Source organism: Phyllostomus discolor, chromosome 1, assembly GCF_004126475.2.
Source record: "Phyllostomus discolor isolate MPI-MPIP mPhyDis1 chromosome 1, mPhyDis1.pri.v3, whole genome shotgun sequence".
NCBI lineage: Eukaryota > Metazoa > Chordata > Mammalia > Chiroptera > Phyllostomidae > Phyllostomus > Phyllostomus discolor.
In genome coordinates this window covers 105,627,857-105,641,540 of record NC_040903.2, presented here as the reverse complement: position 1 = coordinate 105,641,540, position 13,684 = coordinate 105,627,857, and the positions used below count along the sequence as shown (strand labels likewise).

Below are 13,684 nucleotides of genomic sequence, written 5' to 3'. Positions count from 1 at the left end.
TATGGGACATTGTTGCAATGCACACCAGCCAGGACTGGATAAGGCTCATCATAGAGGTATGTTAACTAGGCTCTGACCAGAGTGGCTCAGTTGGTTGGGTGTCCTCCTGCAAACAAAAGGTCACTTGATCAGTTAGTGAACTGGCTGAGCTCAAGTTCCTGTGCCATGGCCCCATGGGCAATAGGAAGTTGGAGTTCGGACAGAGCAGCCTCAACCTCTCCTCACAGGGCAAGATGGATCTTGAGCACACCATGTGCTGGCTTCCCTGTGAAGCCAAGACCTCTCTGTGGTTCCTGGTGACCTTGACGCCGACATGGCCAGCCAAGTCATGCAGGAAGAGCAGCACTTGAGTGCTGCATTCGACATCCTATGTAATCTATGATCACCCAGGGAAGGGCTGGAGAAGGCTGACTCCTCAGCTTGAAGTGTCTGAGACTAAGATTGATGCCTTCAAGGTGAAGTATCCAGGTAACCTGGATGAATGGCTGAGGCATTTGCTGAGAGCCTGGGACAGCAAGGGGAAGGACATCCAGGGACTGGCGGTAGGACCTGGTGGCAGACCTCATGGATCAGCCCAGGCCCTCCAGGGCAAACGTGAGAAGTGTTAGCTGCACTGTGTGCCTGGTATTATGGAACTGAGCACGTACCTCTGGAGCTCCTGGTGATCCATCTGCTCTTCTCTGGGGGACTCAGGATGTCTGCACAGTCTGAACTTTGGCTACCACCACTTAGGTTGACCAAGTGCCTTCCATGTGCCAATGCTATGAAGACCTAGCAGTGAGCCAAATTAGGGACCCCAGCACTGGCAGAGGCACAGACTGGCTTCTCCATTAAAGCTAGCATTTATAGAGCTCTTAGTCTGCGCCAGGCAGGGCTTTGAGCACTATATAGATACTTCCATGTAAGGGAGGCTGTGGCAGACCCATTGCATGGGTTCCTTCAGGAAGATTTGGAACCTTGTCCAATGCATAGAAAAAACATCTGTCAAGTTGGTGGTCATTACTGTGACGATTCTGCAGGTGAGCAAACGAGCACAGAGCTAAGAAACTGAAGGCAAATTGGGATAGAAACAGAAGAGCAGCCTGGCTCCAGAGCCCACAGGGCAACCATTGGGTCATTCTGCCATCCCTAGATCTTGAGGTCCTCAGTGTAGATCTGTATACCAGAGCAGGTCACATGGGTCAGATGCACCATGACCTATGCTTAGGAAGCCTACTGTGCCCATTCTTCAGCTGTTGGCCCTTGAGTGCATGGAATCCCCTGAGGTGTGCAAAGTGGGGATGGTATGTTTGTGGACTGACTGAGGTGAGCCTGCTAAGTGCTCGAAGTGACTGGCTCAGTCACTGCTCTACAAATGTTAGTTCTTAGGAGTATGATTCCTGTGATCTCAATCTGTTACTCTTTTGTATTAAAATCACTCTTTCTGATAACGGAATTGGCAAGGTAGCTGGATCCTGTAATTTTAAAAAGCAATCTTTCTTCCTGTTTCTCAGGTAATCCTATTAAAGCAGATGGCTTTACACTTGAAAGATAATCCTATGGTCCAACTACGTGCTCCTCTTACATACATGTTGAACTATAATTCTCCCCATCCCCACCCACTTTTGTTAAGGCCTTATGAGCTAACAGTATCATAAACACAAAAACTTCCCTGGGAAAAAGAAAATTATTTCATGATGAGAAAATTATATGAAATTCAAATTCCAGTGTACATGAAGTTTTAAGTAACTCTTCAATAAACAGAACCCTCATGTAAGGTGTAGTTGAGGGCCTGTAGTGGGAGCTTAGTCCCTTCCACTGGTCCATCTGCCCCAACAGGAAGAGGCACTTTCCACCTTGAACAGGAAGACGTCTTACTGTGCTACTCTGGCAGGAAGTACTATGTCTTTCCCCAACAACCAGCCCAAAACTCAGTACACTGCAAATTCTGTTTGCTCCAATCAACTGGTTGCAACAACCCCTCTGAAATACTCCACCCCTAACTCCCCATTTATTCTTCACCTTTATTTTCTGGATTTGCACTTGGTTCGCCATTAGACCAGATGCCTCAAACTGCAATTTGTTGTCCCAGAATAACTCACTTTGGTGGAGAAATATTCCTTAAGGTTAAGAGAACACAGCCATTCTCCATGGCCTATGACCACTTCTGGGCCATCAGGACAAAGTAGGGTAGCTGCAAGAGACTGACAGAACCTAAAGTACTTACTGTACGGCCCATTACAGGAAAAGTCTACCAAACCCTGTTCTGTTAGGATTCAGCCTACAATTGGATGAATACCCTAAGTAAAAAATGAGACACGTAAGTATTATAAATTATTTCAAAACTTGATATAGTAGAATAAAAAGGCAACTTGAGAAATGTCAACTATAATTGGTTCCGGTAGGACTCAAATATACCCGTTTCTAAACTTGATGTATTTATATTTGGTGAAATATAAAGACTCCCTAGCCTAAGTTGTGGAAAGCAATCTTAATCTATGATTACTGTGACCTTACATCAAAACAGTAAGCTGTCTTTATGTTGGTTATAAATGTAAAAAAAGTAAAATATTTAAAACATTAAACATTGAGAATGATAGTGTTTTATTTCTTTATGAGCTTCCTTCCTTTCTATGCCACGGCAGATTTAGACCAGCTTCTGAAGTTTTATTTGTGCTTTCAATGGCAGAAAAATCACAGAGTTCCTTTAGTGAAGTTTCTCATCTCCATCACTTCCCCTGGCTGCATACCCAGGAATACTTCTTCAGTGGAGGCAGTGTCAGTTTCCCAGAGTCATCTACTACTTCTGGAACTCCATTTACGTTCCATCCACATCCTACAGTTTTTTGCACAGCTGTCTTCCCTGACTGTGAGGTGCCAGCACTGTCTGGAACTCTTCGCATCTGGGTGCAAATTTCATAGTAGCATCCTTAACCTCAGCTTGCAGTTTCACCAGATGGTTTATGGTTAGTCAACTCCTGCAGGATTCTGAAACGATACAACCAGCCTTTACTGGCAATACAATGTTCTTTTTCTCTCCTTGTAATTACCTTCCCCTTCGGTGTAGCACTAAGATACCCTGGCCTGAATGCTAGTGAAGCTGATTGGGATTTGTTTCTCATTACAGTCCTCAACCTCAAGTACAAGAAAATGCTCCAATTCAATCATAAGCAGCTTTCTCTTCCTAATGCAACTTAACCTAAAAGAGGTTGCAGCAACTTTACCTTAGTTTTTACATTTATCAGGCTTTTAGAATATGGTTTGTACTGTAGCTTCATGTAGGCCTAGGTCTCGCCTTGTCTTTGCTTTGCTGTCACCATTTACAAATCTAACCACATTCAATTTCACTTCCAGTGTTATCACTTTTTGCTTCCTTACTGCTGTCCTCTTTGTGGACCAATTCCCTCTTTTGATTATCCACTTTTATAGAATGTCATACAGGTTTATCACAGAAAGACAAGAAAGCAATACAACTATTCTTTACTAGCTGTGTTGAACTGACCCACCACCAACAGACTTTGAAAGAAGTGATGCAACTGGTTTCTGATCATGATGCACATCTTTTATTTGCATAATGGTTTATGGAATAAAGAGCCAGCTGCAAAGTTTATGTAACAATTCAGTTAATAATTGGTAACTGAATTTCAACCATGTTGGGGGCTGGTGTTACTTAGCTGTGAAAAATGTATGTTGGAATGGTGCAAAGTAAGAACTACATGCATCTAAAAAGAAAACTCTGTATTAGTCCACAGTCAATTTTAATCAGATTTGGTTAACTACTAGCCAAGCCTAATCTTACATTACATAAAACTTAAAGCTTTTCAACGGAATTCTAGTTCTCAAGGGAATGCTAGTTCCAAGATGCTGATTTACTCTTCGGAGATAGAGGAATGTTGACACAATTCTTCCAATTAACGTTTGCAGACAATCCAAAAACATTTTTCTCGACAACTTAGGCCCCCTTTGCTCATTTAAATGATCTTGAGGTCTGCAAAAACTACTGTTGTCCACATTATAACACTTTACTATCATCACAAGGCACCAGTCCATGTGTACTTACAGCTTGTTCCATGTTTACTGCTGTAAAAGAGGAGCATCCATCCCATTAATGTTGTTTCAGTTTTGACTTTCACTTTACCTTAGCCAAAAAGGCTGAAAAAGCAATCAGTTTTGATTTTGAATTCATTTACATGGTATATCTTTTCATTCAGGGCCATAAACAAAGTTTACATCAACCTTTAAGAGAAAATTAACTTGCCCTGGCTGGTGTGGCTTGGTGGGTTGAGCGCTGGCCTGCAAACTGAAAGCTTGCTGGTTCAATTGCTGGTTCCATTACAGGTCAAGAGGTATGCCAGCGTTGTGGGCCAGGACCCCACTAGGGGGCGAGCGAGAGGAAACCAGTTGATGTATCTCTCAAGCATGCAACAATATTTCTCTCCCTCTCTCTAAATAAAGAGCAAAGAGCAAGGGGAATGGGAGGGAAAGAGAAAGAGGGGAAGGAGAGAGAGAGAATGAGAATGAATGAAGGAACATTGAGTATTTATGAAATTTCCCGCCTTTATATTTCTCATATTTGAGAAACCCATCAGACAACATGCCTAATTAATGACAAATGAACCTGGAATTAGATTCGAGATTCCCAGCCTGCAACCACCTGCCTATGACTTGAACAAAGCTCAAGTCATAGGATGATCACCCACTGGCACATCAAAGAGTACTTATCAAATGTCTAGTAGTTCAGCAAATGTAAACCCCAGAACATCTGATCTCTGAGAATTTCAGGGGCTGAAAGGATTATGTCATTATTTTTAAGAAAAGATGACTGTGGTTAAAAGGTCTGTCCCCCCACCCAGCCAATGGCCTGTTCTTAAACTAATCTATTGATTCAAAAAATTATACTATCTTTGAAATCATATTTACTTTTGAAAGCTGAATGAAGGAAAAAAGTACTAATCGAGTACAATATCAAAATTCTGGTCAAATGTCAATTTTTTTTTGCTCAGTCTTTTAAATGTTTTATCCAAACTAATTTACAAACTTCTTACCTTATTAAATAAATCTTTGATTTCTTAATCAGATAAAGCATACAAATGTTTTCTTAAGAAAAACATCCTGCAACTTTATTCCTAAATGAAAACAAATTTACAGGTAAATCAATGTACAAAAACTAATACCTATTATGACCCTCACACTTTGCATTTTCCATTATGTCCTCATCCACATACATTAATCACAACAAGTCATGATGTGAACAGCAGTAGAAAAAGTTTAATCATTGGACATTTATGCTTTCTCATTTTTAACTTATGCTCTAGGCATAAGGTTTTCAGTGCTTAGCCATTTTTAAAAATAATACATAACACATGCACATTTCTATACATTTCAATTCTCTCAGGTAGAAGAGATGAGAGCCCTAATTTCACTGATCAGAAAAAAACCCACAACAAAGATCATCTCAAGTATATCATCTATCTACTTTGCACAGCTTGTGTTATGGAAACTTACAGGCATACTCTCACCATCAGACCTGCTACGGACAAAGTAATCATACTTCAGTACATTCCAAAACTGGTTATGCCTTGCTTTATGTGTAATGCTTTTGTTACTAGACAAGGTTTCCAATGATCAGAAGTTTTAAAACTTTAAGAAAAAAGGCAAGAGGATCCTGACTGCTGTGCTTCAAGTTGGTTGGGAACCCTCTGCAAAGCAAAGGGCTGCCTATTCCATTCCTGGTCAGGGCACATACTACCCAGACTGCAGGTTCAATCCCTGCTTAGTCCATGTATGGGAGGAAACACACTGACATTTCTGTCTCTGCCCCCACCCCACAATCAATAAACATATCCTCCAGTGAGGATTAAAAAAACAAAAACAAAACCTGAGACATGCCAAGTGAGACAGTTTGGAAGCAGATGTCCCCCAACCCCCACCATAAGTGTTTGTTATTTTAAACTACTAAGATTTGGGTAATTTGTTACATAGTGGTATATAAGTAATAGAGGGCACCAATCCATAGCCAAAAAGTTAAATGTACAACTTATGAATTAGCTGAAAAGGTCTAAAATTCAGAATCGCCTTTACCTTTGGTCACCAGTAATTTCAAATCTCCACGGCTTTCTGAAGAAAAAAATAATAATAAAAATTAAAAATCCCACAACAACCCAGAGATCTAAAGGGATGAAAAACTCAGCAAGAATGTAAATCAGTTACTAGAAATATACTTCATTATATCAGGACAACAAAATAGATTTCACCTTTATAAATCCATTTTCTTTTAGTTGGACAACTCTTCGTTTCCAACTCATCATTACTGTGCCAGAAGTACAGTTAAGACAGAAAGATACACTACCTCCTCTGCATATTCAGGTCATTTTCCAAGACCCAGGAATCTTCCTCTGACATCTCTAAGAATGTAATTCCTGAAAGGAGATGTTTTCTTTTAAATTACTTTGTGTAATAGTCAAATCAATGGCTTTTGCAAATAATATCTTTATAATAGCTTACATATCCTCATTAACATGTTCAGTAATCACAACAGTTCATTATGTGAACAGCAGTGAAAAGGTTTAATCACTGGATATGAAGTTATTGGAGGAAGCAAAGATGATCAAAATGAGAACCTCAGTGTCATCGTAAAACAATAAAAACTAGTAACAAAAATCATGCAAAAGTGATAAACATATAAATAAATACAACTCAACTAAAAAAAATTCCATTTATAACAAAGTACAAACTTCTCTATCCACAAGTACACCGACAATACCTATGGCAGTGACCCCTTGTGGCTTCCCTGGATTAGTGACTTGCAGTTAAGCAGTCTACATTTGAGTAGATCTGTTCTGCAGTAATACAAAGAATGCACCAGAATAATGTGACAGCCACTATTTCATCTTTCCTAAGAGAACATCAACACCTGGAATCCAACTGAGCAGAAAAGGAAAAAAAGCCCTCTTTCCTCGGTACTCTGAGACAAACTGGCAGCACCTTTCCTTTCACTCTATCTTTAAAAAAGTGAAAACTGAGTGCCTGCATTCCTGGTACCCTCCCCGGCCCCACCCACCTCCGTCTATGTTCTCAGTAGGTTACCTGCTTCTGAACCCATTTGAACAGAAGCCCTTTCGCCCACAACTCCACTTCCATCTGTAAAATCTAGTCCCACCAGCTTTCCTGTTTTAATACACCTACACTCTATGGCGATCTCCATTTCAAGTTACCTTTCATGGGGTAGGAGGGCATTAAGACTACTTCTCCATGCTGATCGCTGCTTATTTTCAAGATTATCCAATTGCATAGGGTTTCCCCACAAGCCCTGCTTCTTTCAAATGCACAACTGGTTGGACAGAAGGTTTTTTCAGGAACACGTCTGACACATACCTATTTGTGTACCAGGGACCGAAAGGACAAATTCACCTTAGACATTGTCTCTGCACTCAAGGAGCATCTTCTAGCAGGTTCCTTACAAACTCTAAGTCCTTAAAATTAGGGCAGCCACCACAAGGAGCTCCAACTTCGCACCTACGAGACCGAGACTGTGGAGAAACTGGAACTCTCATCCACTGCGAGTGGCAATGTAAAGTGGTGCAGCCACTTTGGAAAAACAGTTCTGCTAGCTTTCCTCAAGAGGTTGGACATAAGGAGTTAGCATATTACCCCAGCAATTCCACCCTTAGGTAGAGACTCATGAGAAAGACAGGTCCAGCCAGCCCTGGCTGGCGTGACTCAGTGGATTGAGCGCTGCTGCCCTGGGAACAGAAAGCTGGTTCCATTCCCTGTCAGGGCACATGCCTGGGTTGTGGGCCAGGTCCCCAGCTGGGGGCGTGCGAGAGGCAACTGACTGGTGTTTGTGTTTCTCTTTCTCTCTCTCTCTCTCTCTTTCTCTCTCTCTCTCTCTCTCTCTCTCTCACACACACACACACACACACACACACACGAGTCTCTCCCACTTTCTCGCTCTCCAAAAAATAAATAAATAAATACAATCTTTATAAGTCAATCAATCCGGGTCCTACCCTTTGCACGACAAGCAAGCTCATTCTGCATGGACCAATTTTCCCCAAATGTGACTTTTAAGAAAGCTATATAACCAACACCTCTGTGAATTTCAGTCAAATAAAATATAGGCCTATTATAATTCAAAGGACATGTCAATAATAAATAATACCTTGAGCTGAGTCTTTCTGACTGGAATCTGAACGAAGTAACAAAAAGGGGGAAAAGAAGCAATACTGCTTGGACATGTTGGAATCATTCTTGCGAGCAAGAGAAGGAAACGAAGAGGTTACATTTTTGTTAAACAGAAAATAAATACGCCATTTAATATGCTAAGGAGCTCTTCCAAGACGCAAAACAGAAACTATGCCCTAACTGGGCCCATTTTGTTTTCCTCCGAAAACTGCAATTTCATACCGTAAACATACAGCATCGTCCTAAAATAATCCCACTCCTGAAAGCTTTCTATGATGCCCCACACCTTAAACAAAACCCTTCTCTCTTGTCCCTCCTAAGACTGCTACTGATGAGTCCCCACTAGACCCTGAGCTTACCAAAACCCCAAGGACCTTACCTTATTTCCTTCTTAGTTCCCGCATGGTTTGAAAGGGTCTTACAAACTGTTCATTGAACTGAAAATCGACGTCTTCTCCTATTAGACTCACTTATGCTCCTTTGGGGTCACATACCTATGCCCGACCATACCAACAGCTCCTACATTATCTCCGCAATAGGAAACGACCAAGTAAAACGCGAAAAAAATATATTCGTGTGTGTGTGTGTGTGTGTGTGTGTGTGCGTCTTAGTAAATTTACTTTTGGCCCGATTTGTCTTCAGTATTTCTAGGACACACGCGTTGATCCCTTCTTTCCATCAAGTCCTCCATTCCCTTTTAGAGCTCGCTGCCGGAGACCCATCGCTTGCCCCGGAACTCGCCTCAGCGTTCATCCTGCCACTCCGCTTCGCATCCTCAGGCCGGGCCTCACAAGAACAGCGATGGCACTAGATTTAACCACAGGGAGGGAAAACAGCAGAAAAAGCCAGTTACAACAAAACCCCCGAACCACCCGGCAACTCAGCAGGAGGCGCGACCCAGTGCTCGTCCGTGAGTCGCCCTGCCTTTCCGATTGGCTGCTGCTACGTGACGTGACCTGTGATTGCTCACTTGGCGCCCAGCGCTGCGCCCACCGGAAGGAAGGATGAGAGTCCTGCGCCAGACTTGAGGGCCCGCCCTCTCCACGGACGGAGATCCTAGAGGCGGGGCGGCGTTTATCGTCAATTACGCCACCCCTGGAAGTTGGACAGCGCAGCCCGAAGTAGCTTGAGGGCCCGAGTTCGCTCGGCAGTGGGCTGCAGCACTCGGGACACCGTGCTGAGCCACCAGCGCGGCTACTCTTTACCACTAGTGCGTCAGAGCAGCCTCCGAGCTGCCTTAAAACCCAGCTCTGCCAGGCGGGCAATAGGCCAGGGTGGGGCGGGGCCGAACGGGCTCGCGCGGTGGACGTGAGGCGCTGGAGCTGCGAAACGTGGGGCGAGGGAAGGAAACCGGGGGACCTGGAGGGTTAAGGTTGTTCCAGCTTTTCCGGCTCAGTGATTGCCTCCAAATTTCTCATACTGTCTCATTGCCTGCCGTTTCCGTGGCTTTGAGTGACAGTTAACTCGGAAGGAATTCTACTTCCTTTCTTGGGATTTAACGTGAAGAGATGGGGAAGGAGGGAAATTTGGGAGAACTGTTGAAGGCGTGCGCCTCTATTTAGAGTGTGTGGGTTGCTCTTGATCTTGAGTACAGATCAGGTTTCACACCGCGGAGTTCGAAAAGGCCGGTCGCTTTCTGGCAGGATCTGGTCATTGGCTAGAAGTTTCCTTTAGCTCTAGAGGAGGGCAGATCTTCAGCCCAAACTAATTTGAACCCACATTTATGGTCCAGGCTGGTAGGTAGGTCATTAAAATCAATGCTCATGGTAAAATGGGAAATAGAAACATGGGTAAATGTGCTCAGGGACTAAAAGAAGTGCACTTTGAAAAGAGGTGGCCTATTAAGGTAATGTGATATGTAGGGTTAAGCTGTTGACAGAGCCCTACTAGAAGATCAAAAGGAGCTTTATGGGAATGGTGGTAATTGAGTTGGACCTTGAACCTTACCGAGATTGGGGGATGGGGTGGGAGCAAGATAGCACTTAAGTGCAGATAAAATATACAGAAATGGAAAAAGTAGCTTGGAAACAAATTACTTTTTAACGATTTTATTTATTTATGTTTAGAGATAGGGGAAGGGAGGGAGAGAAACATCAGGGTGTGGTTGCCTCCTGCTGGCCTCAAACAGGGGACATTGGCCTGCAACCCAGGCATGTGCCTTGACTGGGAATCAAACCAGTGACCCTTTGGTTCATAGGCCAGCACTCAATCCAGTGAGCTACCCTAGCCAGGGCAGAAACAAGTTATTTTTCAAAATTGAAAACTCAGATTAAGAAATCTCACCCATGTATGGTAGGCCTTTTGTAGTCACTTTTTTTGTTTTTTGTTTTGTTTTTAAATAGGGCTCTTTTCTCCACTTAAGCAGTTATAATTGTATACATTCCATTTCCCGCTGGGATTTCTTTCTGTCAGTTGCACCGTTCTCTCTACAGATTACTTGCCTCAAGTCAGTAAGCAAGCTTATATTACAGCCCTGCCACTCCCCCTATTGAAAATGATAGGGCTTCAAGAGTTGGAAAATTTCAGTTTAAGTAATATAGCTAATAAGCTTAGTAATCAATGCATGTAAGAGCTATTGTGCCAGGAACTGAAGGTATGTTCCACCCTGTCTCTAAGCAGTTCCACCACCTTTGTGCCTCAGGAGGACTGCAAGAAATCAAGATGGTATCTGAGCCATTGTCCTCCAGGGTGAGATGACCACAGCCCAGGACATAACTAATGACCACTGCCCGGGGGGGAAAGTATTCTTAATGCAGCTTTCTTAATGCAATTAACTTTCCCCTGAATTCCAAACCCCTTACATCTTGTCTTATAAAAAGGGCCATTTTAAAATGGAGTTTAAGACAGTCTGTTAGGGTATGAACCCGCCATCTTCTCGGATCACCTGCCATCTAAATAAAGTACCCATAAAGATTCAATCCCTGTTTCTGGTTATTGGGTTCAGTATGTGACAGGCAGCACGAAGGCCAGTGTTTTCCAGTTTCAAGAGTAGAACATTCCTGTGAAACCTCATAAACTGAAATGGCATGAAACGAACAGTAAGTTTGCATTCAGAAAGTTCGCTTTTACGGGAGACCTACATTAATACCTGTTCTCGCTAACGGAAAGAAATCCGGAGGATTTTCACTTTTACAGGGGTGAGGGGAGTGATGACTGTACTGATTATGTCTTTCATAAAGTGGAGTAGCTTGATTGAAATTTCAGAATGGGAGATACCTGTACTTACATTTGTAAACACAGACACGGAAACTCTTGAGCCCACGTGCACGTCTACACTGCCCTTCCCTTTACAACCAGGTTCTTCGGCTTTTCAGCCTCCTGCAGCCATATCCCTGTGATCACTGCACTACTGAAACAAAGTTGACAAAGGGTCACTGATAATCTTGCTCAATCCAAGTGGACACTTCCAAGTCCTTTTGACCTCTTTTTAACTTTGAATCATTTGCTACTCCTTGAAGCTCTTCACCTCCCTTGGCTTTACTGACACACTCTAGTTCTCTTCCTTATCTCTGATTTCTTCGATGTTTCTGCTGCCCTGCTTTTCCTGTGCCTTCTCCTTAGGTTCCTTAAATGGAGAAGAACTCATGTATTGCTTTTATTTGTTATATTGAGGACCAAATCCTGCTTAATTTTTTAAATGATGCATTATTACACTACTGTGCTATAATTCTTCCAGCCTGATTTTCTCCCCGCCTCCATTCCATTTTCTAGATTCCTGGCAATGACTTTTCTAAGAATGCAAGTTGCATCATGCTGGTTTCCTAAAGGAAGAATTTATATCCTTTGGTCTCTCCCATGCCTCAAAGACAGAGTACAAACTCCTCTGTGAAGTCTTTCCTCATATACCTCTCTTCCAACCTGAATTATAATAAATCTATTACTGTACATATACATTGAATTAAATACACATCTGCATGAATAGGAAGGAATCCTCTTTGTCTTCTTGCCACCTAAGAAACTGCAAGGAAGACAGGAGAGAACAGAGATAGATAAAGGACTTGAAATACTATGGTGGTAGTCCTAGCAGCAACAAGGTAGTATTAATCTGAATTTAGGGCTCAGCAAAAGAGGTAATATAGAAAGGAGAGACTTAGTCAATTTCCCATCATGTAAAGCTGCCATCATCACACTTTTTGATACCATTATCAAAAATTCTGTCCATTAAAGAAAATTTTGAGTACATGCCTCTGATATATGCATACTGATTTTTCTTTTTATTCTCACCCTGGGATATGTTTCCATTGATTTTTGAAAGGAAGGGAGAGAGAGAAAAACATGGACAGTATGCCTCCTGTACACATCCCAACTAGACATCGAATCCACAACTGAGATATGTGCCCTGAGTCGGAATTGAACTGGCAAACTTTCTTTTTTCTTTTTCTTCTTTTTTAAATATATTTTATTGATTACGGTACTACAGTTGTCCCATTTCCCCCCTTCACTCCCCTCCACCCTGTACACCCTCTCCCACCCACTTCCCCATCTTTAGTCATGTCCATGTGTCATACTTATAAGTTCTTTAGCTTCTACATTTCTCATACTACTCTTACCCTCCCCCTGTCTATTTTCTACCTACAATCTATGCTACTTATTCTCTGTACCTTTTCCCCCTCTCCTTCCTCCCACTCCCCTGTTGCTGACCCTCCATGTGATCTCTGTTTCTGTGGTTCTGTTCCTGTTCTAGTTGTTTGCTTAGTGTCTTTTGGTTTTGCTTTAGGTGTGGTTGTTAATAATGGTGAGTTTGCTGTCCTTTTACTATACATGTTTTTTTTAATCTTCTATTCTTAGATAAGTCCCTTTAACATTTTATAAAATAAGGGCTTAGTGATGATGAACTCCTTTAACTTGACCTTATCTGAGAAGCACTTTATCTGCCCTTCCATTCTAAATGAAAGCTGTCCTGGATAGAGTAATCTGGGATATAGGTCCTTGTCTTTCATGACTTGGGATACATCTTTCCAGCCCCTTCTTGCCTCCAAGGTCTCTTTTGAGAAATCAGCTGACAGTCTGATGGGAACTCCTTTGTAGGTTACTGTCCCTTTATCTCTTGCTCCTTCTAGGAGTCTCTCCCTCATTTTTACTTTGGCTAATGTAATTATGTTGTGCCTTGGTGTGTTCCTTCTTGGGTCCAACTTCTTTGGTACTCTCTGAGCTTCCTGGACTTCCTGGAATGCTATTTCCTTTGCCAGAATGGGGAAGTCCTCCTTTATTATTTGTTCAAATACATTTTCAATCTGTTGCTCTACCTCTTCCCCTTCTAGTACCCCTATAATTCGCATGTTGGAATGTTTAAAGCTGTCCTGGAGGTTCCTAAGCTTCTCCTCCTTTTTCTGAATTCTTATTTCTCCATTCTTTCCTGTTTGGTTATTTCTTTCTTCTTTCTGGCCCACTCTATTGTTTTGAGTCCCAGTTTCCTTCGCATCACTATTGGTTCCGTATGCATTTTCCTTCATTTCTTTTATAGTAACATGCATGTGTTCATCTAATTTTTGACCAAAATCAACCAATTCTGTGAGCTTCC

The 13,684-nt window shown here is 42.3% G+C and overlaps 1 long non-coding RNA gene across 3 annotated transcripts; it reads right to left on the bottom strand.

The window, feature by feature from the left end:
* Window positions 1-2,566: 2,566 nt before the first annotated feature.
* LOC118500901 lies at window positions 2,567-9,200 on the bottom strand. 3 transcript variants are annotated; one of them, XR_004903485.1, is made up of 6 exons: window positions 8,141-9,200; window positions 6,743-6,818; window positions 6,484-6,552; window positions 6,061-6,398; window positions 5,025-5,105; window positions 2,567-4,424 (listed from the first exon to the last, which is right to left on the bottom strand). It is a non-coding gene; the product is annotated as an uncharacterized LOC118500901 (long non-coding RNA). The 3 variants fall into 3 exon arrangements; XR_004903486.1 differs by lacking the exons at window positions 6,484-6,552; window positions 6,743-6,818 and having other exon boundaries at window positions 8,141-9,198; XR_004903488.1 differs by lacking the exons at window positions 6,484-6,552; window positions 6,743-6,818 and having other exon boundaries at window positions 8,543-9,193.
* Window positions 9,201-13,684: the final 4,484 nt, after the last annotated feature.